General features: G+C 38.2%; 1 protein-coding gene across 2 annotated transcripts in view; it reads right to left on the bottom strand.

Moving 5' to 3' along the window:
- Positions 1 to 21,990, bottom strand: part of trim62.1 (tripartite motif containing 62, tandem duplicate 1) — a 42,969-nt gene that overhangs the window by 18,817 nt on the left and 2,162 nt on the right. The gene's annotated exons all lie outside the window — the stretch shown is intronic.

Below are 21,990 nucleotides of genomic sequence, written 5' to 3' on the forward strand. Positions count from 1 at the left end.
TCATTGCATCCAAAACCTGCAAATGCAAGTACAAACAGCTCCCTGATCAACCCCTGTGTTTCAGAGTCCTTCGTCTGAGTCAGTCAAATGGCTTTAAGAACAACAACAAATCAGACTTTCACACCAAATTTCCAATTGGCTTTAAAGGGATATTTCACCGCTGTAAAGATGAATGTGTATTTAAATTGGGTCATTTATGTAGTAGAAATGAGAAAAGACTGAGAAAAGTCAGAAAATGTATTTTTGGCTCATGTGGATGAAAGACAACAACTCCCAGAATGCACTTGCTTCGCTGCTCTACGAGGACACTCCCAAGCCACGCCTACCGGTTACAGAGGGCAGTATCGGAAGAAATGATACAACTAGGCTACTAGTGACTCGAAACTGAAAAGACGGCGTTTTATCGTGAGATCCTCCTATGGGCGGGTTGAAGAAATGCGGGACGAGCTCCTCCTACTGGCTGTAGTCTCTCGCCTCTGGACAAAAAAGCCTCCGATGATGAAGCTAAATGACGATATTTGAGTCATCTGAGGTTTTTTTCCAGACACACAATACAGAAATCTCTCATCTCAGGGGGACATGAGGGAGGGAAGCACGGTCACTCGAAAATACCACCGGGTTTCTACTGATACAAAGCTTAATGCTAATTAAGGACGTTTTCAGACCTGTAGACTGTTTGCTTTGTTCCGAAACAGGAAACCGAACTGCTCCAGAGTTCGTTTTTCAATCGGGCCAAGATCACCTTGTTCAGGCGATCTTGGAGCGATTGTTTTGGTGTGGATACGAGCGCAATTGCCGTGTTCATATATGTCTAATCGAACGAACCAAGGCAGAAAACACACCAGGTTCCGAACAAAAAAGGCGTGACAACGCCAGGTGTGAAAAGATCCCAACCAATGAGCTCAAAAGTCAAAGACAATCTTTAGATCATGTTCTATCCATACAAAATATGAAGTAGAGAGAGCTAGAACAACTTGTTATATAATGGACGTTATTCACGTTTCCAGGGTTCTCAGCAGAAGTCGTCACAGTTGAGCAAACTTCTGTACTTGGTGAATTGAAAACATATATGGTTTATGTGTTCACATTTGATCCAATAGCAAAATATAAAATCCATAATGGTGTTTCTATCTCTTACCGAACATGGAAAAATAATAATCGAGAGCTCGATTGCAGAGGTCAGAACAAAAAAAGATGCTGAATTTTTACCGTTGCTCCCTCGTTAACTTGTTTTTTGTTTTTTTTTAATGTAATGCCAAGGTCACAAAGTATTGTCTTACAAATGTACTTTTTATTTTTTTCTTCAAAAAAATTCAATATGTAAAAAAAAAAAAACATTGCTAGATTTATAATGTGTGGAAACGTGTCATCGGTCTGTGAAAAGGACCTGTAATCCATAATTATTTTTACGGATGCATTCGAGAGGATTCTGACTCATAACTGAGATACTTCATTAAATTATTCTGTTGTTTGCAAAACTGCGGTATCACACCGTATAATTTTGCAAACTTAGTTTGTGTTTATTATGCAAGTAGCGGGTGATTCAGCTGCACTTGCTCTCTATGCTGTTCATTACTGTGGTAATGGTGAGATCTCAGGAAAGATCATCCCCGCTGTGCTCACCTGGGGAATAAAATTGTTCAGCGGATACGAGTACCCATGAAAAAAAAATAAAAAGCAAATATGTCTGTGCATAAATCGGGCTGCCGAGTGAATCCAAAGAGATCTCACAGCCTTTCATCCTCTTTTCTACATATGAAAATGCTCAGACTGTGCCACAAATGCTTCTGACTGATTTCTCCCGGTCTCAGCAGAGACCACAGGCTGCGTGAGAGGAGGGAGGGCTGTACCCTGCAGTCTAAGCACGTCATCTTTGCCACAGCACACTGACACAGCTTGCAGCAGCATGACAATGCAGCTGAGATGCAGATCACTTATGGTGGATGCATCGTAGCTTTCATCCAGCAAATCGGGCGAGAACTCAAGTCTGGAAAAGATAAATGTGTCTGCGTGATTTGCATACATTCAACTGGTTTCTCAAAACATTGCAAGTACAGGTTGTGTGGTTGCACCTGGTGCTGCCATGAAAAGACTTGCCCCAAGTGCTTTTGTGTTATAACGTCAATGCAAAAGCACCAACAAATACAGTCAAGCACAAAGGCGAACTTTGTTTAAAACCCAGCCGCAATTGCACAAAGCGTTGACAGTACGGTTGGTGTCTATCACTGTCATGACTTCCAGCCTGAGAAAGTTTGTGCAACACGTTAGATGCCGATAACAAACAAAGCTACGGCATACAACTGACAAATCTGACCTTTTTCCTGCTGATCCAGCCCTCCCATTCAGTCCAGTGCATTGAGGAAAATGAATGCCTGCAGGTTTGATGGATGTCAGCTATGTGGATCAAAGAAGTGGCCACCAGGAAAAGCTGGCAGCAAAAGTGGTTTGAATTATTGCTTTGACTCACAAAAACAGCACAGGAATTGTTTACAATGCACAATAATTTGAATAAATCAGTTGAATTGGGACTAAAGCGTAATCGTATAGGAAGTCAGGCAGTGCAGAAGCAATCGGCAAGCTGTCACTGTCACCTCGACGGAGTCTGCCTCACCGAAAGCTGTTTTAGATCTACCTCATAAATTTCCCTTGCGGGTAAACAAGTGACTCAGAATTGAGCAAACCCTGGGCTTTAAAAAAAAAAAAATCCTGTCATTATAGTTGAGAATGAACAGTGTTGAGGAAACCGGCTTCAAAATATGATGCAAGGTAAATGCAAATGAGGGAAGTGGGTTGTATCGAGCAGAGTTTCCTCTGGAGGTTAGAATATAGGACAAGTCGTGTGAATGATGAATGCAGCGACCTCCTCTAAACACGGTGTGTGTGTGCAAACTCTCCCCATCCCTCCGTCTGGACCGTGACAAAATGGATATGCAATGGCATTCCAGTATCAAGAAAGGTGGCTCTTCAGAGATTTGCCCTTGCAGAACTGAGACCTGGATTTAAGACTTGACACATTTTTTAAATCGCTTTGCGAACATTATAGTCTACCCTGCAAACTTCCACCGATGGACTCTTTCAGTAGCTGGCGGAGTCGTTTTCTGCCTGATGTCGGATATTTTAAAATTGCACCGCTGCATGACAGGAAACTGTTAGATGGGCAATGTTTAATAAATAAATAAACCTTTTTAAAAACTATATATATATATATATTTAAAAAATATATATATATATATATATATATTTTTTTTTTATATATATATATTTTTTCTAATATATATATATATATTATATACAATGTAATTATAAAAAAATTGAATTGTATTGTGATTGTAGTAATAATATGTAGATGCCGATGTGTAAAAAAATACCTACAATTTAGAAAGAATAATAAATAAATAAAATTACAGGTCATTTTTTAAAAAGTATAAATTTAAAGTATAAATAAATTTCATAAAATAAAATAAAAATGATATTGTAATTAATTTTTTTTAATTAAATTAAATAAATGAATAATGTAAATAGTAGATGCCCAGTCAGTGTAAGTAGAATTTTTTTCTTTTTTTAAGTAGAATTAATGTAAAATGTATGTTTTATGAAATAATATGTATACATTTTATTAAAATTATTAAGAATTTAAATATTTAAGAAATATTAATCAAGTCACTAAAATACTATGCAATATATAAAACATTTTGAGGTTGAATGGCCAAAAAATAACTATATATATCGTGATATAAACCATAACCAAAAAAAAAAAGCCACCCCACCTGCATTTATCCATCAATAAAAAAGCACTGAATATGGTGGTTATGAGGGGAGTCTTGTTGATTTGCCACATTAGGCAGAATCCTGTGTTTTGGCAGGCACTGCGTGTATTGCCTGCTGCTTCTGCTGAACGCTGCCAAAAGGACTTGTTGAAGCAACGAAGGCCTTTAAGAGCGAGAAAAACACAGAGCTCCAAGCGGTTTGAACTTGCTGTGTAGGGAACAAGGAATAAAACAGAAAATTAGGCAGAACTGACACATCACTTAGGCACTTCATTCAAAAAGCAATAGGGGTACGTAACAACCCACACGTCGCCTTGCATGGTGTGCTGTCAAACTTCACAGACAGTAGTATTCAAGCCATCTATATTAGATCATCTAGAGTGGTTTGCTCAAACATGCCCTCTCGTCAACAGATGTATCCCAGCACTCCTCGGGGACAGGGAGAGGCTTCCTTCACTGTTGGCATGAACTAAAGGATAGAGAAAGGGAGGTCGCCGGATGAGATGTAGTGAGTTGGAAAACACTGGCTGAGGGGGATGTAAACTGTCCACAATACTGTTTAGTAGCATTACCTTAGCAAGAGAAGACACCTCTGGTTTATTCATTTTGGCTCAGACTGATGGTACTTTAGCCAAAATACATTAGGCTTTTTTTTTTTTTACCCTAATTGTCTCTCCAGTAACTGTGAAAATTGAATTTGTTTTGAAGCAACACAAGCCTGCATGAAACTGAAACTAAAAATATCTTTTACTGGGGAGATTATGGCAAAGCCCAATATATAACCATGTCATCTTAAAAAAAGCTTCTTAGGATTAAATAAAAACCTCTGATACTCGGCTTGTTGCTTATTTAAAATGCAGCAATGCTATTATATATATGTACTGTATATATAAAAATATGAAATATACAAATGGTCTAAGACTTAATGTCTTTATGAACTAAGCATCCCATCAAGTACTGCAATGCAAATGATGTAATCACATGAAATGTTGCCCCCCCCCCCCCCCCCCCCGAAAAAAACTTAGTCATTGATTATTAGTGGAAAATGTTATATATATTTTACGTTTATTGCATGACATTCAAATGTGTTGTTTGATTGTGTAAAGACACTGACTATTTTGCAATTTGCAATGCTTCATGGGATTGGGCACTGCAAGTCATTTCCATGGTAACAGCAGCTTCTCTGATTGGAGGATTTCTCTTCAGGATTGGCTAGTGTACTTCCAGGAATTGGCTATAGCAAACGATTAATTTTTTTTTAATGAAGTTTGAAAACACATTGACTTTATGGCATGTCTGAATTTAGTACCGTCGATATTCTTAAGGATAGTGCATTGGTGACTCATTTCTGAAACATGCGATAAGAGAACATTTTGCCCATTGCTGTCAACACAAAAATAAAATTCAGTTTAGGAGAAAGTGTGTGGGATTTTTACTTAAAGAATCTTACTATTGCACTCGACGACCACTTTGACCATCTAAATCTAACTTTTCCCATTTAGAGAGCATTAACACATGGCCACAAGTAGAACCAAACCAACTAACATTTAAACCCAATCTTGACTCAACAATCTTAAATGGCCTCCGTTTCCAAGTGTCCTCTTCCAGCTCCCAGTAGAGTCATCTCATTCTGGTCCTATAGTGGACAAAGCGAACACTGTTTGACAATAAATGGCTTCAGGCAGTGGATGTCAAAGGCAGTTGAACAGAGCTGAACACAGCACTCAAACTAACATCAAAATGGACGAGCAGCTTCTGTTTACTGAGCTGCTGAAAGACTCTAATGTGTCCAATGAGCCTTGCAGTCACTAACAGCTCCATCTAAGGCTGGTTGCAGAATGAAGAAAAACCCTAAATTGGTTCTTCAAGGTGAACCATGTAATTTCTCCAGTAGCGGCACCAAACAAAATGACATCCTTCACCCTTGAGGACGGTTATTAACGTCATGCATCATGGATTAACATCACGCTGTGTTGAAATCAAAACAGCCTTTGAAATGTTTTAGCTGTGACTCCATTTCCCAGTACTTGCGTCAACACCAGAATTGCGCTAACACCACGGGTGAGGGGGGGATATTGTACGGTATATAATTTGCAGGCATCTGGGAGCCGCTAGCAATATGTGGGCTTAAGAGTATATTTGAGAACTTTTTGAGAATTTCTCAATAATTGTAGCCTGACGTCGTCATACTCAGATTCTGATGCTGCTCCATTGGGCTGTGATTAAGGGGCTTGTTTCAACCGAACCAGGAAAGAAAATGCCTCTGCACTCAATTGGATAGACCTACAACCAATCAGAGAAACGGAGTAAGTGACGTATGTTCTTCATTCATCTTTCCGATCGACAAATGCCTTGATCGCGATTCTCTGTTCCTCTTTTAAAATGAATGCGCTGTCGATATCTTCTATAACAGACACGATGGCGGAATCTACACATCTCAGTTCTCCAGCGGCAGTCATCTTTGTTGTAAACGAATTCAACCCAAGCGCTCTTTGGTGACGTGGATGATTACGGTACTGTTGATCATCTGTCCATCATCGTATAAAGCCCGCCCTGACAATTTGATTGGTCCGAAACAGCTCTGGTTCGAGCATAGTTGCTCCACAACGGATCAAGTCCAGACCGAACTTCCCGACCTCAAATGTTGTGGGCGGGTCTAAGTTCGGCTGGCATCCAGGCTACATCATGAATCTTGACCCCTGAACATGAGCATGAAGACATTTAGAGATCTCAGATTAGCGTTCGACAATATCAGCTTGTTAAAGGGGCATTCCACCCATTTGAACATTGTTTTTTATTTAAAGTGGGTCATATATGTAGCAGAAATGTAAAATAAATTTTGAATTTGGTGCCTTCGTGACCGAGGAAAGACAAAAAATAACTTCAGGACGCATTTGTGTGAAAGACAACAACTCTCACAATGCACCACATTGCACAGCTCCTCAAGCCACTCCCACTAATCCAGAAAGCGCATATCTGCCTATAAGAGAAATCAATCTTCCCTCTACAAGGCTAGCTACCACCAGAGCTTGAAATTCATTTCACACAAAATGTCTAGTTAGTTGGCGAACTCGTTAGTGCATTACTCCTCGTTTGTATTTCTTTTGAAAAGGTGAATTATTGCATGGTAATTATTGAAGTCCATTCTGTGTAGAAAAATCCTGGAATGTTTTCCTCATAAACCTTAATTTCTTTTCGACCGAAGAGAGAAAGACACGGATATCTTGGATGGCATCGGGGTGAGTAAATTATCAGCAAAAAATGTTTTGAAAGTGAACTAATCCTTTAAAAGAGTAAAGATTCTCAAATGCTTTAAACATTTGCAAAAAGCGCAAGGTGCAATCCAACCCTTTTCTTCCTACTAAGGTCATGCTTTATTGAATGGTGGGACATTTCTCTAGAGTCTCAGCGGTAGACTTTCAGCTATTGAACAGATCACCTCAATCTGAAGTTGAAAATAGGCTCAAGCTCCTCACGGACCAAATGGATGCCAAAGCACAGTGCGGAGCGATGAAGGGGGCAGCTGGGGCACAGATGAAGCGCACAGAGCTTGTAGCTCGCCGCAGGCCGTCTGGCATGATTTCCCTGTGGCAGGAACGCTTCACCCAACCCAAACAGCAACGTAAAAGGTCCTTTACTGAGGGCAACACACATCGCTTCATTCCAGTACCCATCTGCCAGGCAGGGTCGTGGCAAAGATGTGTAGCAAACATATGTCAGCACAGAGATGCTCTGATGTACAGTGCTAATGAACGTCCATCACCAGGCCATCTAATTGAGTCCTTTGGAGCTAATCACGGGCAGGAATTAGAGGAGATTACATCCTAGTCTAGCGCTGGCCTCAGAACAATGGTCAGTAATCTCTGCTAATTCTCAAACCCAATCAGGGGTGAGGAGCTCAACAGATCCGGGTTTAGGAGAGGGCCTGCGTCTGTCTGTCATGACCAACAGTCAAAGCTCGGTGTGCTGGAAAAACATGCATGAAGAAAGCTGGGTCTAGACACTGATAACAGGGCTCAATAAGGATAAATATAACGACAAAAAAGTGGATACATAACCATACACAATAAAAATAAGTGTTTATGTAGTAAGTACATAATTTACAGCCATTATAGCAAATTAAACGCCTAAAACATATAGATATTAAATAAAAAAAACACCTTTTAAGAATAGGTTTAATGTTAAAATGTGGTTCGAAAAGAAAAAACAATACCAGTTTACAGGTAAAGTAAAAACCTGAACTACAGAGCCGACCGGGCCATTTAAAAAAATGTCTTTAAATAATAATATTAATAATAATAAAAAAATGTAAGGAACAAACTGCACAAGCATCAGGCTGTATTTTAGATAAAGGGCACTTGTTTAATTAGCAGCTAAAATGCTTATGCACTATTGTGCAAAGACAGTACATTTCTTACGCTTATGCCGATAATGTCCCATGACATTCCTTTACATTGAGAGATAGCAATAATTCTGATAAACCTATAAAAAGATTAATATGGGAAAAGTGTGGTCTTATCTCAGCTGAACTAGCGGCAGGTTGTAATAGTTTTCGTAAGCACCTGTCCTCATGAACCAATCCCATATCTGAGGATCAGCATAAGGCGGCGTTTAAAGACTTCAAAAGGTTTAGGAGGTTTAGAGGACCACTTTCACTTCCTCTCTCAGATGACATACAAATCCGCTTCGTTCAGGAAGCGTAGGAAGGGAATCTCCAAAGAATTAAATTCCACTGCAAACAAAGAAATGTCCTGTGCTGTTAAGCCATGTGCCGGTTGCAGTGAACGTGAAGCTCAAATAAAAGCATGCACTTGAGTTTAAACATTCAATCATTTATAAATCTAATTAATTAGCACACAAATATGCAGTCATTTAGGATGGTGCAATGCAGAAAGAAGGTAAAGCTACAGTAGCATGGGACTATCTGTAAAAATGTGTTTCTAAAAGAAACTGATACCATTCATAAACAGTGTTGGGTAAGTTACTTAAAAAAAGTAATTAGTTATAGTTACTAGTTACTTCTCACAAAAAGTAACTGCGTTAGTAACTGAATTACATAATTACAAAAGTAACTAATTACCAGGGAAAGTAACTATTGCATTACAAAAAAAAAAAAAAAAAAAGTTTAAAATGTAAGAAATTTAGAAAATTACTTAAGAAGAAAGATACCCCCAATATGAAATGTTAAATGAATGAAATGGACACTAAATAGAACATCTTATTATTATAAAACATTGTACACTAATCTACACTATTTTAATGTTGCTGTGGGACAATGTGAGAGACAACTATTAAATTAAATATTAATACTGAACAATGTATCAACATAAATAATAATATAATATTTTGGGGGGTTATTTTTATAACCTACAGAGAACGTCATCATCAGAGGTTATTTATTTTAGGCAAATTCTAGTCATGTTTGCCGCACGTGTTCACAACCGTCAAACAAATATGTTTGAACGTTCCCTGCAGGTTATTTTGGAGTTTATGTTATATAAACTAATTAAAACATTGCATATGATATGATACCGATATGCTACAGATATTATTCTAATGCTGAAATGTGTAATTTATTTATAAATAAAGTATTTATGCTTGGACACATTCGGTCTCTGTCGCGCACTGTCGAGCGCGTTCTCGGACACACTCGGTCTCTCTCGCGCACTGTCGAGTGCGCTCGCGGCATTCGCCTCGCTTTTGTCCAGTCCGGCACCTCATAAACACACACACACCAGAGAAAAAACTTTGCAGGTCCTATGGCTGAGAGAGAGCCTACTCGGATGAAAACCGCTTCAGTGAGCTCAATTATAGTAACGCCGCATTTTTATTGACAGTAACGGTAACGGCGTTGTTATGGAGGAAGCAGTAATTAGTTTGATTACTCGTTACTGAAAAAAATAACGCCGTTAGTAACGCCGTTTATTTATAACGCCGTTATTCCCATCACTGTTCATAAAACACATTAGTAGTAAAATAGTTCAATATCCAAGTAGAGTTGTCAAAAAGTACCAACTTCGGTACCAAGTCGGAACTGTAATTTAAAAAATGTGGCGCTTTGAGCGGAATCGTAAACAACTCTGATTGGCCATTGTGTTCGCACGCGCTCATCAGATATGTCTGTGATTGGTTACAATGATCAGCGCTTCATAAACATGTTGTAAATATACATCAATGACACTCTTCACCAAGCGTTGCACAGATACAGACGGGAGCGTTTGAAAGCAGACGTCTATCAGCGGACAGCTTGTGCTTTCAAACGCTCCCGCTCACGTTTTTTTAAAACACTTCTGTGTGTTCTCAAACGCTCCCCTGCGTTGATCATTGCAGCCAATCACAGACATTTCCGATGAGCGCGTGCGAACAACGGCCAATCAGAGGTGTTTACGACTCTGCTCAAAAGAGTCAAAGAGTCTTCACTTGGTACCGAAGTCGGTACTTTATGAGTAAATTAAACGTACAGTATGGAATTTTTCGCCGCTAGGGGTCGCTAACCTCTTACAATAACAAAGGCGTAGTTTGATGGCGCAACATTTGCTAAGAATTATGGATCTTGTCGTCAACGTCAAGCCGACCGATCTAATAATGTTTATGGATGAGTGAATACATCGATGTTTTTATCATGACTGTGATATGAATCAGGTCGGGATTGCTAAAGACAGCTATCAGCTCCACACGCGACGCGAGTCCCGCGGATATAAAAGGAATAAGGACATTTCATTCTACCGAACTAACGTTACACACAAGTGCAGAATTACAACTCACAGGTCAGTTTATTAGACAAATTAAACTTGTGAGGTAACGCAGCGCTGTTTCACTTGGTCTAACATTACACTATCACACTAATCTGCATTTGAATGTGTTGAAATGTATGTGTTAGTTTGTCTGTATGAGACTAGCAGTAAGCTAGATCAACATTAGAATAACATACAGATCATATTCTAACATTTTATCATTGTTGAACTATATAACATTGATTAGTTTTATGTAAATGTGCTCACCTGTTTAATAAAGTACATGTAGGAGCGGTCGAAGTCTCGGACGTGGAGCTCTCGATTATATACTGTCTATGGGAGCTCTCGGCATCTCGAAAACACCACGCTGATGTTGATTCTCGTTTTAGTTCTCCTTTTTTATCCAAAGTCTGCTTGCCATGGTCCATAATGTTTGAACGAAACAACAACAGCGTGCAAATAGACATTGCGAACTACACAGTTGTCCACGTCAGTCGCCTTGGTTACTATCAGAGGGCTCTGGTTGCTATGGCAGTACGAGCGGAAACCCGGGACAACGCGGATATGACGCCATTGACGGCGACAAAACGGAAATAAAGAAACGGTGTCTTCGAATTAAATTACAAATTTCTCCTGGTTTGAAAGTTGTTGGAAACAGTCGGGATAATGTAAGTACACAACAAAAAAAAAAATATATATAACATAGATATAGTGATTTTTGCTATTTTTAAAGCAAAAAAGTTACATATTGTGCCTTTAAATTGTAAAAGTCAAATATTAATTAAAGGGAATTTTTCATCCTTCTGTCACATCATTCCTTTATTATGGGTTTGGAATGATATGAGGAATTATCAGAATGTAAAGTTTTACTTCAATAGAGGCCCATTGTGTTTATATCCAATAATACAGGCAAAGATGTAACTAACTAACCCCAGCTTGTTCTCTGTTCAAGGTTGCATCAGGTCACAATCTCTCCTACTGTCGTCATGCAAAGCAGCCAGCGTGAGAGAATGTTACGCTGTATGCTTTGTCACTGTGTATTAGCCTTCCGACAAACATGTAAAGCCTGTAATGTGTCTAATGCAACATGACCGTTCTGCCGTTCGCTATGGCTGTGATTCTGTGTGAAGACTGTGAACGTGACAACTCCTCACCGACCACCCGCTGCCTTTTCATTTGTTAGCATACCTGAGGGGAAATAAATCACTTGGTAACAAGAGGCATTTTTCTAAAAATCTGGTGTTTCTCAAAAGGAAGCCGTGAGATGCCGTCGAAGGAGAGAGAAAATTGTGATGAAACAGTTCAAAGAGAAAAAGAGCAAAAGGTATTGAAGTTGATCACAGGTTATCTTTAAACTGCATGACAGCAAGGGACAAAAAAAAACTGATCAAAAGCAGATCTTAGTGATATAGCTGGAACTTGTTTTTTTTACAGTATATTTTTCAGCCATTTGGTGAATAACGTTAAACATCTCGATATTTAAGTGTCATACAAATATAACTGTCAAATATTGCTGTCAAACTGATACAAAATGTTTAATGCAAGACGTAAAACTTTGGTTTAAAGTAGTCATGTTTTCCACACTGATTTTCACCAAATGAACAAGAAATTATATTTAAAATCTACTTATAACAACCTTAATATTGACCAACATAGGCCATATATTGACAACAAAATGATGGTGAATGTTCAATATACGATTTAGCCCTTCCAGCACTCAACTTAGGTATGACAACGATGTGAGTTTTGGCCTCTTTTGTGGACAGGAATTGTCCAGATTATCTGAAATTCCTGAATTCAGTGCCTGTGGACAGCACATAGTTTTGATCACAAAACAGCCTCAAGCTGATATTTCAAGCTGATTTCCATAAGATGACTCACTATTACTCATTTTAGATTTGCTAGCACCACGCACACACCTACAAAACACACACTGTATCAAGTAAAAAGGGTCTCGGGGTTATAGAAGACAAAGAACAAACAGACCTGCCATAGGCATCTCAAATTAACCCACCCCCAACAGACTCTCTAGGGTTCACTTATTAGGGCCTCAGCAACAAGTAAAAGCCATTTTTGTAAGGCAGTCAGCTCCCTTACAACATTTTCAACCCACACGTCTTCAAAGCTTAGATCCTCCGATGCAGAAAAAAGAAGCTATTATTTTGGGGCCCATATGACAAAGGACTATTCAGGTGAAAAATATTTACTTCAAACCAATTAAAAAACGCTGAGTGCATTAACTAATACTCTCACTGGTAGTGGCAAGCATCATACAATTTTACTAAATATTTAAAAACACAAGAAAATTCATCTTATTGTGGAAAACTGCATGAGTTGTGCATGGAAATTCAAATACTGTGTGGTTATTTATCTAAAATTTTTCAATTCATGTTGAGACCAGCTATATATATATATATATATATATCCGCATGATATCTGCATGAGGATAACAGGAAGAGACATGGTTATGTGACATAACAACAGTGTTTCCAACAGAACACTGTTTTTAGGATAACAGGAAAGCAGGAAACACGGCATTACCGTCCGTGGTAAAAATAATGTTTTGAATAGAGCAAAGTGCGTCTACAGAATTTAATCCCCTATAGCCTCACCTCAAACGGATAATTTAGAAGACTTTACAGCAAAAATAACAATTATTTTGCACTGAAGTATATGCAATTTAGAATATATGCCAGTTACTTTGATACGCATGTAGGTTTTGAATTCACAAAATCAATGTACGGGGACACGACATTACTGATCAAAAGTGACAGTAAAGACATTTATAATGCTACAAAAGTTTACTCCAAATAAATACTGTTCTTTTGAACTTTCTATTCATCAGAGAATCATGAAAAAAAAAAAAAAATTACACACACACAAAAAAAAAAAAACAATTACGGAAGAGGATTAGGGCCAAGCAATAATAAAAAAATAAAACCATCTCGAGATTAAAGTCACTATAATGCGAGATTAAACTCGTTAAATTTTGAGAAAAAAGTCGAAATACAATCTTGAGAATAAACTCATTACATTTCAAGAATAAAGTTGTTGTGTTTCGAGAAAAAAACTCGTTAAATTTCGAGAGAAAAAAATCTAAATAATCGTGAGAATAAACTCATTAAATTTCGAGAATAAAGTCGTTGTGTTTCGAGAAAAAAAGTCGAAATGAAATGTAGAGAATAACGCATTCGATCAGTGTTCATAGCCTACTGATAGAGGACATGGCAGAGTTGGATCACTTAACGTTAGTCAAGCTATATTTTAGACTTTCTTTCAGTAACAAAGAATATAACATTCTTAGGTCTAGGTCGGCTAGGTCTTTTTAGATGAAAAAATCAGTCCAATTTGCGCGATGTACTTTTTTGTCCAACATGAAATTCATCGAGGTTTCGTGGTTTCCCAGGATACCATAAGACGCATTATTAAACTTGTTGATCCTCAAGGTGTGGAATTTCGACGAAGGAGACGCTTGAGAAGACGCCAGTACACTTGCGCTGGCCCAAATGCACTCTGGCATATGGACAGCTATGATAAATTAAAACCGTAAGGCATTGCCATTAATGGCTGTATAGATGGTCGTTACATTCTGTGGATGGAGGCGTACACAACCAACAACGATTAATAATGCGTCTTATGGTATCCTGGGAAACCAGAAACCTCGATGAGGTTGATATCAGTAGGCTATGAACACTGATCGAATGCGTTATTCTCTACATTTCATTTTGACTTTATTCTCGAAATTTAATGAGTTTATTCTCGCGATTATTTTGATTTTTTTTCTGAATTTAACGAGTTTTTTTCTCGAAACACAACGACTTTATTCTCGAAATGTAATGAGTTTATTCTCAAGATTGTATTTCGAGTTTTTTTTTCTCGCAATTTAACGAGTTTTTTCTCGAAACACAACGACTTTATTCTCGAAATGTAATGAGTTTATTCTCAAGATTGTATTTCGACTTTTTTTTCCCCTCGCAATTTAACGAGTTTTTTCTCGAAACACGACTTTATTCTCGAAATGTAATGAGTTTATTCTCAAGATTGTATTTCGACTTTTTTCATGAAATTTAACGAGTTTTTTCTCGAAACACAACGACTTTATTCTCGAAATGTAATGAGTTTATTCTCAAGATTGTATTTCGACTTTTTTTCTCGAAATTTAACGAGTTTAATCTCGCATTATAATGACTTTAATCTCGAGATGCTTTTATTTCTTTATTATTGCTTGGCCCTAATCCTCTTCCGTAAATAATGATAAGAAATGTTTCTTGAGCAGAAAATCATCATATTAGAATGATTTCTGAAGGATCATGTGACACTGAAGACTGGAGTAATGACTGGAGAGATGATGTTTTTACCGACCCCAAACTTTGAGGCAGAAGTATAAGAAATACACTTCCGATTAAATCGAAACATTTGCAAAGGTCAAAACTCCTGTTTAATAAACGGTTTACAGGGAAACAGCACAAAAACCGACGAGAGAGAGAGCGCAAGTGCTGGCGATCGTTGACGGCCCACATCAAGGACATTAAGAAAAGCCTTGTCCCCTTCAGGGCTAAGAGTGCATTAGTTTGCAGTGAAATCCCACTTTTCCCCGGAAGCAAACACTAGAGCTCTAAACAAATCCATTCCTATCCCCTACATTAAAACACACAGAGCATGTTGAAGAGGGCTGGCCGCCGCCGGGCTGGTCGATGTTCAAGTGCATTAGGAACGTAACATTATCACCTGGGAGGAGAACGAAAGGACGGAGAAGAGTGGCATGAGCAAAGTAAACGTCCGTCAACAGATGCTGTTGCCATGTCTGATAGGTCAAAGGGGTGAGACATGCGAAGTTAAGTAGATTACACAAACATTCTGTGGCAAGCATAAACTGCAACAGGCAAAATCCAAATCTCACAGCGTCGTGTGGCCCAGCAGAGAGAGCCGACATATGTTTATCGCTCGCCGGGCAGCTGAAAAAAAACGCTCCAATTAGACCTGCCTGCAACAGAATCCTTGATTACATACTTTGTGAAAAGCTCACTGGCACAACAACATCACAAAAGCAGCATTAATAAGTCTGTTGAGACTGCGTGGACTACAAATGAGAGGAGAACAAGGATGGGAATCATAAACAATTTAACGAAGCGGTTCCAGTTATTTAATGATTCCATTAACAATTCTTTTAGTATTACTTTTTTGTTCAGTATACACAACAATGATTTACACATCTGTTCATGAGTTAGTCTGCACGGGTCACACTTTATTACATAAATCTTTTTCAGTTAATCTTTCTCAACTTCACTTAACAAATCAGCAAAAACGTTCCCATCCCCTGTAGCAGCTCATTCATGCAATTTAGTATGATTGCGTACATATCGGAGCAGTGAACCGTACCAGAGTTGACATGAACCGTAACCCAAACTCTCGCCAAAATTGAACCTAGGCTCTTTTTGTTAATCTACCCGAGTCAAACTTCCGTGTAAAAGCATAATTAGAATGGAAACGCCACTTTTAAGATTGACCGTATTTTCGTTTTAGGTCAAAATGCCTTTTGAATGGGAGTGCATGGGGCACTTCTATGATAGCATCAAAATCGCTATTTTTAAAACACCCTAAAGGCCCGTTCACACCAAGCACGATAACTATAAAGATAACGATAAAGATATAATTCTAAAAATCGTTCTCCATATTAAAGAATAACAGAGTTCACACCACAACTATAACGATAAAGATATGAGGAACGATATCGTTGGGATCACTTTCAGAACGATTTTTTTCCAGCTGTCAAACGATAAAACACTGACAGGCAATCAGAATCCATTCTAATTTAAAGGTCTCGCGCATTTAAAATGGGGCGGGCGCGCGCGTGCTAAGAATAAAAAGACCGTTATCGGTCGTTGGTGTGGACGCATATATAGTTATCTTTATCGTTATCTTTATAGTTATCGTGCTTGGTGTGAACGGGCCTTAAGCCTTAAGCCCCGTTCACACCGCCAGCGATTTTGTCGCTGCATGTCGCTAGTCTCTGTACAGTGAAGCCGCTTGTGGGCGTTCCTAGCGCTGTCGCTCTAATGTTATTGGTAGACTGCACGTCTGAGCATATCTATAGAAAATACCATCACAAGTGTTATATAAAACTAAGATATGATTCTAATTTGACTAGGAATTGGTCTTAAAAGATTAAAAGTAATATTATGCTGTTGGGAGAGTGTTGTTATATTAACCACAGCAGTTGCAGTGCATTAAATATTTAACTACATTAACGATCGATCAATCAACAAATTAAACTCACTCATACTGTCAACAGTTACTAAAACGTCATTCGAATTTGACAAATAATCCATTTTCTTGTCCCTTATAATCCACATAATGCAGGGGAAACTGTAAAATGAACCGCAGCAGTGCTGAAAACTTGCACCATAAAATTACAACACTCATTGTATATAAATGTATGTTTCTTTTCCATGCATCATTTTATTATATCCATGTATGTGGTTACTGTCAAATCATAACAATGAAATCGCCCTCGAACTCTTCTGTCTTGCCTGCACTCGAGACGGTGACGTGGGCTCCACTGAAAAGTCTTCTTTCCTATTGGTTGTCGCTCGCGAAAATCGCTTCTCATTTGCATAAAGTTGAGATTTTTCAACTTTTGTCACTTGTCTCTTGACACGCCCACATTCTGTCGCCAACGGTCACTGTCGCTCGTGTCGCCGGAAGTCGCCAACGCTCCATTGGAATGGAACGCTCCACAGCGAACGACAGGTTTTTCAAAGTGGGGATCTCTGACGTCAAAGGGTATCAAACCCCGCCTCCGCAGAAGATCAACACCCACTTCAACACTGCCTGTTTAGCCCCGCCCACCGATTCACGCATTACATGAAGCTCATTATAATATGCAAAACTGTTATCCAATCATAGCAGTGGGCGTTCACTTCCAAGTCTTCAATGAGACACGGCCATAAAAACCGAGCGTTTCAGGAGCTAGGCTCAAAACCAGGGTAGAAAATAGCCTATTACTTATTCATTTTGATGTTTTTGAATGTAAAAACCAAGCGAACGTCATAAGTTGACCTCAGACAATAATATAAAAAATTAAAAAAGCCAGTTCATGACCCCTTTAACAAATGTGCATTAACTAATAACTAACATTAATAATGCATTAAAGGTAGGGTCAGCAATTTTTTTTTCCATTTTCCATTTGTTACACTGGTTGAAACTCTCTTCACATCCTGATAGCAATGAATAACAGAAGTGGTCTAAATATATATATTTAAAAAAAAGTACATATATCTTTTGTGGAAGTCTCAGGAATGATGGAATGATCATGGAATGATCATCAATCATCACACATCATCAGCGCATTGCATGAGGCGATGAAGAGTTGAAGACACACAGTCACGGGTCGCCGTAAACAAACTACAGCAGCCTTTTACAGTTCCTCCTGAACCAAAACAATGAGCTTATGCTGCGTTCACGCCATGTCGTAACCGTAATTACGAGATGGCAACCCGTGATGTTCTGGAGCTGTTCACGTCCTCAGACTCAGCACCAGTGTGCCGAAATGAATCTGCAGAAGTCAAGTCACAGCTCTGTAAGTTATTGTTTACGTTCAATATTATTCCAATTCCAATTATTCCAGTGGTAAAACAAAGTTAATGTGCAATGAGAAGCAGCATCGTGTCAAAATTGCATGACATAAAACGAGAAACCTGCATGGTCATTCCATGATGAGCTGATGGAACAGGAACACACGCACAGAATGTTTTTTTCCCTTCCCAGCAGCCTCTACTCAATCTCTGGCTGAAACAGAGGCGTCTGAACACAAAAGGTGTCATTACAACATGAGAGATGAGGCATGAATAAGAGAAACAACAACAAAAATTTGCAAAAGATAGGCCAACACTATGAGAGAGAGGGAGACTGATGAAGTATGAGAAAAGAGACGTACAGACACAACTAAAGGAACAAGGGGATGAGAACAAGAAAATCGAACAAGAGAAGATCTATACATATCATCATACAATGTAATAATGATCTAATTAGCCAAAGAAATCAGCCAACGGCAATAATTTGCTCTAAAAGAGACTACATTATAATCAAAGTTCCTGTGCGGACATCTGCAGACAGTCGACTATTTATTCAATCTAATAGAAGCACTGAGCAGTGGCACTTCAAATAAAAAATGACCCCTTGAGTCTGTTTCAGTACAATAAGCTTTCTATATTCTCACAGGCTCAGTATAAGTGGAGAGATGAATTGTCGACTCAGTAGGCTAAGTCATTTGTTGATTGAGGTTCAGATCTGTGCCGCCTGTGTGTGATTTTCTTTAAACCAGGAAATCTACTAATTCACCAGTTCACCAAAAATAGTGTTGTGTAAAACCAGAGACATCTGGAAGCCGGAAACAGCCGACTATAAACAACAACAACAAAGATACATGAGCTTAAAAAGCATTATATTTTCCCAGAAGCTCATAAGAGCAAAAGGAAAAAATAGCTTATTGAAAAAAAAGAAAAGAAAAATAAGTCCATCATTTACTAAAATATACAAGGCCGGATATTATCAAATGTGAAAAAAAATTGTGATGTTTACTTTTTTTTTTTATTCTGATCAAATATAGATTTCCCATTCCCATTTGCACAATCAACACTAGTCAATGTCTATCAAACACTAGCATTGACCACATATGAGCACATAAAATCAACATGCATAATTTAGCACAAAACAAAAGTTATCAAATAAAATGCTGTTTCAGAAAGAAATAAGCTTTACAGCTACAGCTTTTTCCATGTTAGTGCTAACTGAATAAACCTTACAAGGGCTTTATTGATTCCCATGTACTGCCACATCTTATGAATCCCCATCCAGCACATTACCTCATTCAGCCAAAGGGCTTTGTGGAGGATAAACAGTTTCCTTTGCACCCAAGAGCTGCCCAGGAATTCCCTAGCAAATTTTCTCTTTGTTGTGTTAAAAGAGTAAACCGCTGAAAAGAACGTGTGTATAAAGTACACACTTAGTCGGCATTAGCGAGTGTGCAGTTTCTCAATGTTCACGTTCAGTGTGTATCACTGAGACATTTTAAGTGCTGAAGAGAAGATGTGTCTTGTATTTGTCCCGAAAGACATGGACCGGAATAAAGTCTGTCCCTCGAGAGTGTCTCTAAAGAGACCGCTGCTAATTGTCTGACAACTGCAGCATGTTGCGCCTATTAATTCCCCAACAGCAGTTTAGAAGCTTTTCACTCTTCTATAGCGCTGACTGCAGAAAGTTAAAGGGATGGTTCGGAGTAATTTCAACCTAGGGTCCTTTGCACCATGACCTCGAGCCAAACACCCCCCAAAGCTATTTTTACTTTGGTCGAACATTATTAAAGTTAGAGCTTATTTAGAGATATCAGCCGGATGGCTTAGTGCAGGCGCTAATGGATCCATAGGGATGCAGTGTAACGACGCCCAGTTCACACTAAGTTGTCAACACTTTGGAAAAAATAAAAAATAAATGTTTTATATACCAAACAAACATTGTTATCAATCATCGCTTTCTGCCAGGACTTTTCCCAAATCTCAGAAGTGACCTCGACGTCCCGAGTTAGCGGTAGCATTAGCCATCAGGCAAGTGTTATTTAAATAAACTCCTGATGTACTTACAAACTTTCCAAGTGTTTGGCTCGAGGTCATGGTGCAAAGGACCCTAGGTTGTAATTACTCCGAACCATCCCTATAAAGGACTCTGATAGAGGTCCAATTTGACCAAATATTATGCAGTTATAATTCAAAATATGCAAAACAGCACATAGACTTAAAGAAAATAAGATGTGCAAAAGTGATTTCGGCACGAATAAAATACGCCATGTTATTTATGATGTCATCTCAACAAAGTTCTAAAGTTTTTCTATGTTAAAACAATCTGTCCCACTCAAACACTTCGCTTGTCTTAATGTCATCCGTGTAAATGCTGTTTTCTATCTGTTTCTCAAGTACTTTCTCACTTCCAGACAATTAAACAGCCCTATTCAGATAAGGCCAAGTTGCACTAAATGCAAGTGTCACTTTTAGTCAGCTCTGATGTGTGTTATCAGACAATAGGAGTAGGTGCCGAATGACCAATATGTCAAACTATAGAGTCAGTTGAGATAAAGAGCCGGTCTATTTATGTCAGGCAACAGCCATGCAATTACTAACTTATTGCAATCCTTGGTAACACTTTATTTTACAGTGTCCTTGTTACATGTTGCATGTACTTACCATAGTAATAACAGTAAATCATGCATAATTACATGCAACTAACCCTCAACCAAATCCTAATCCTACCCTAACCCTATTTTAAGTACATGTAGTTGCTTAATATTACTCAGTACTTAAATATATAATTACACTGTAACAATGACACCTTAAAATACAGTGTAACCCAGTCCTCTAACCATGCATTATTACATGCACTAACAAAGAAAAAACATAGAGGCTCACAGTAATGTGAATTAGGAGCATATAAATGTTTCAGATAAATGTAAATATCAAATTATACCCTTAATCGTGCAAAAAAAAGCAAAAAAAAAAAAAAAAACGTTGAAAGATTAAAATAAAAAATAAAATCACTCAATAAAAAGCAAATATGCATCTTTACCACAAATATTACCAGCCAGTCAGTGTAAACTTATTAATTCTAATAATTCAGCATACATGACAAAAAAAATATTCTCAAGTAGAAAAAGGTTATGCATTGAGTAGATCTCTTTAATGAGGGGCATGATGCTTGTGTAATGAAATGAAATGTAATGAACCAGAAAATGAAAATGTCCAGCTCAACATGTACACTAGCACAGTACAACAAAGCACATGAATGACAAAAACGGACATCTTTAAGCAAATATGATGCATTAAGCTTCAAAGAGAAAAAAATACAGGAAAGGTTTATAATGTGAGTTGACCCACTCTTTGCCGTCTTTCAAGGCATGGTTCTTTTGAGAACAGTGTTTACAATATACATGTACTGTAGGCGATGTTCGGTTGTAAAGGCCAGGAAGTATGGTGAATAAAGAGAACCTAACAAAGAGGCCTGCGTCGTCGAGGCAAGAAACCTCTTAAAACGACCTAAAACTAAAACTGAATCATTACAGTGAGGAGGAAAAGTACATTTTCAAAAGCATTTCCAAGGCCGTAAAGTAAATAAATGGGACGTGCTTCATTAATATCTCACCAGAACAGCTGTTTGGATTAAACAAACAGATATTACTGGCTTCTACTCAAAATAGGCAATAACATATTTCTGCACTAATTTTCCTTTGCATCTCAAAACAGAGATGGAGAAACTAAATATGCTCTGAACACACACACCAACTGTTCAGATTAACTGAGCAGAAAAAGCTAGCGATGTTTATACCGCTGGAATTTCAAGGTTTAGAACACGTTTATGAGACTCATGGACAAAAATACTTATTAATCAATGACCTAATGAAGAGCTTTGACAATTTTAAAGGAATGCAATGTGGGTTTGGACAC

Source organism: Rutilus rutilus (assembly GCF_951802725.1).
Source record: "Rutilus rutilus genome assembly, chromosome: 22".
Lineage (NCBI taxonomy): Eukaryota > Metazoa > Chordata > Actinopteri > Cypriniformes > Leuciscidae > Rutilus > Rutilus rutilus.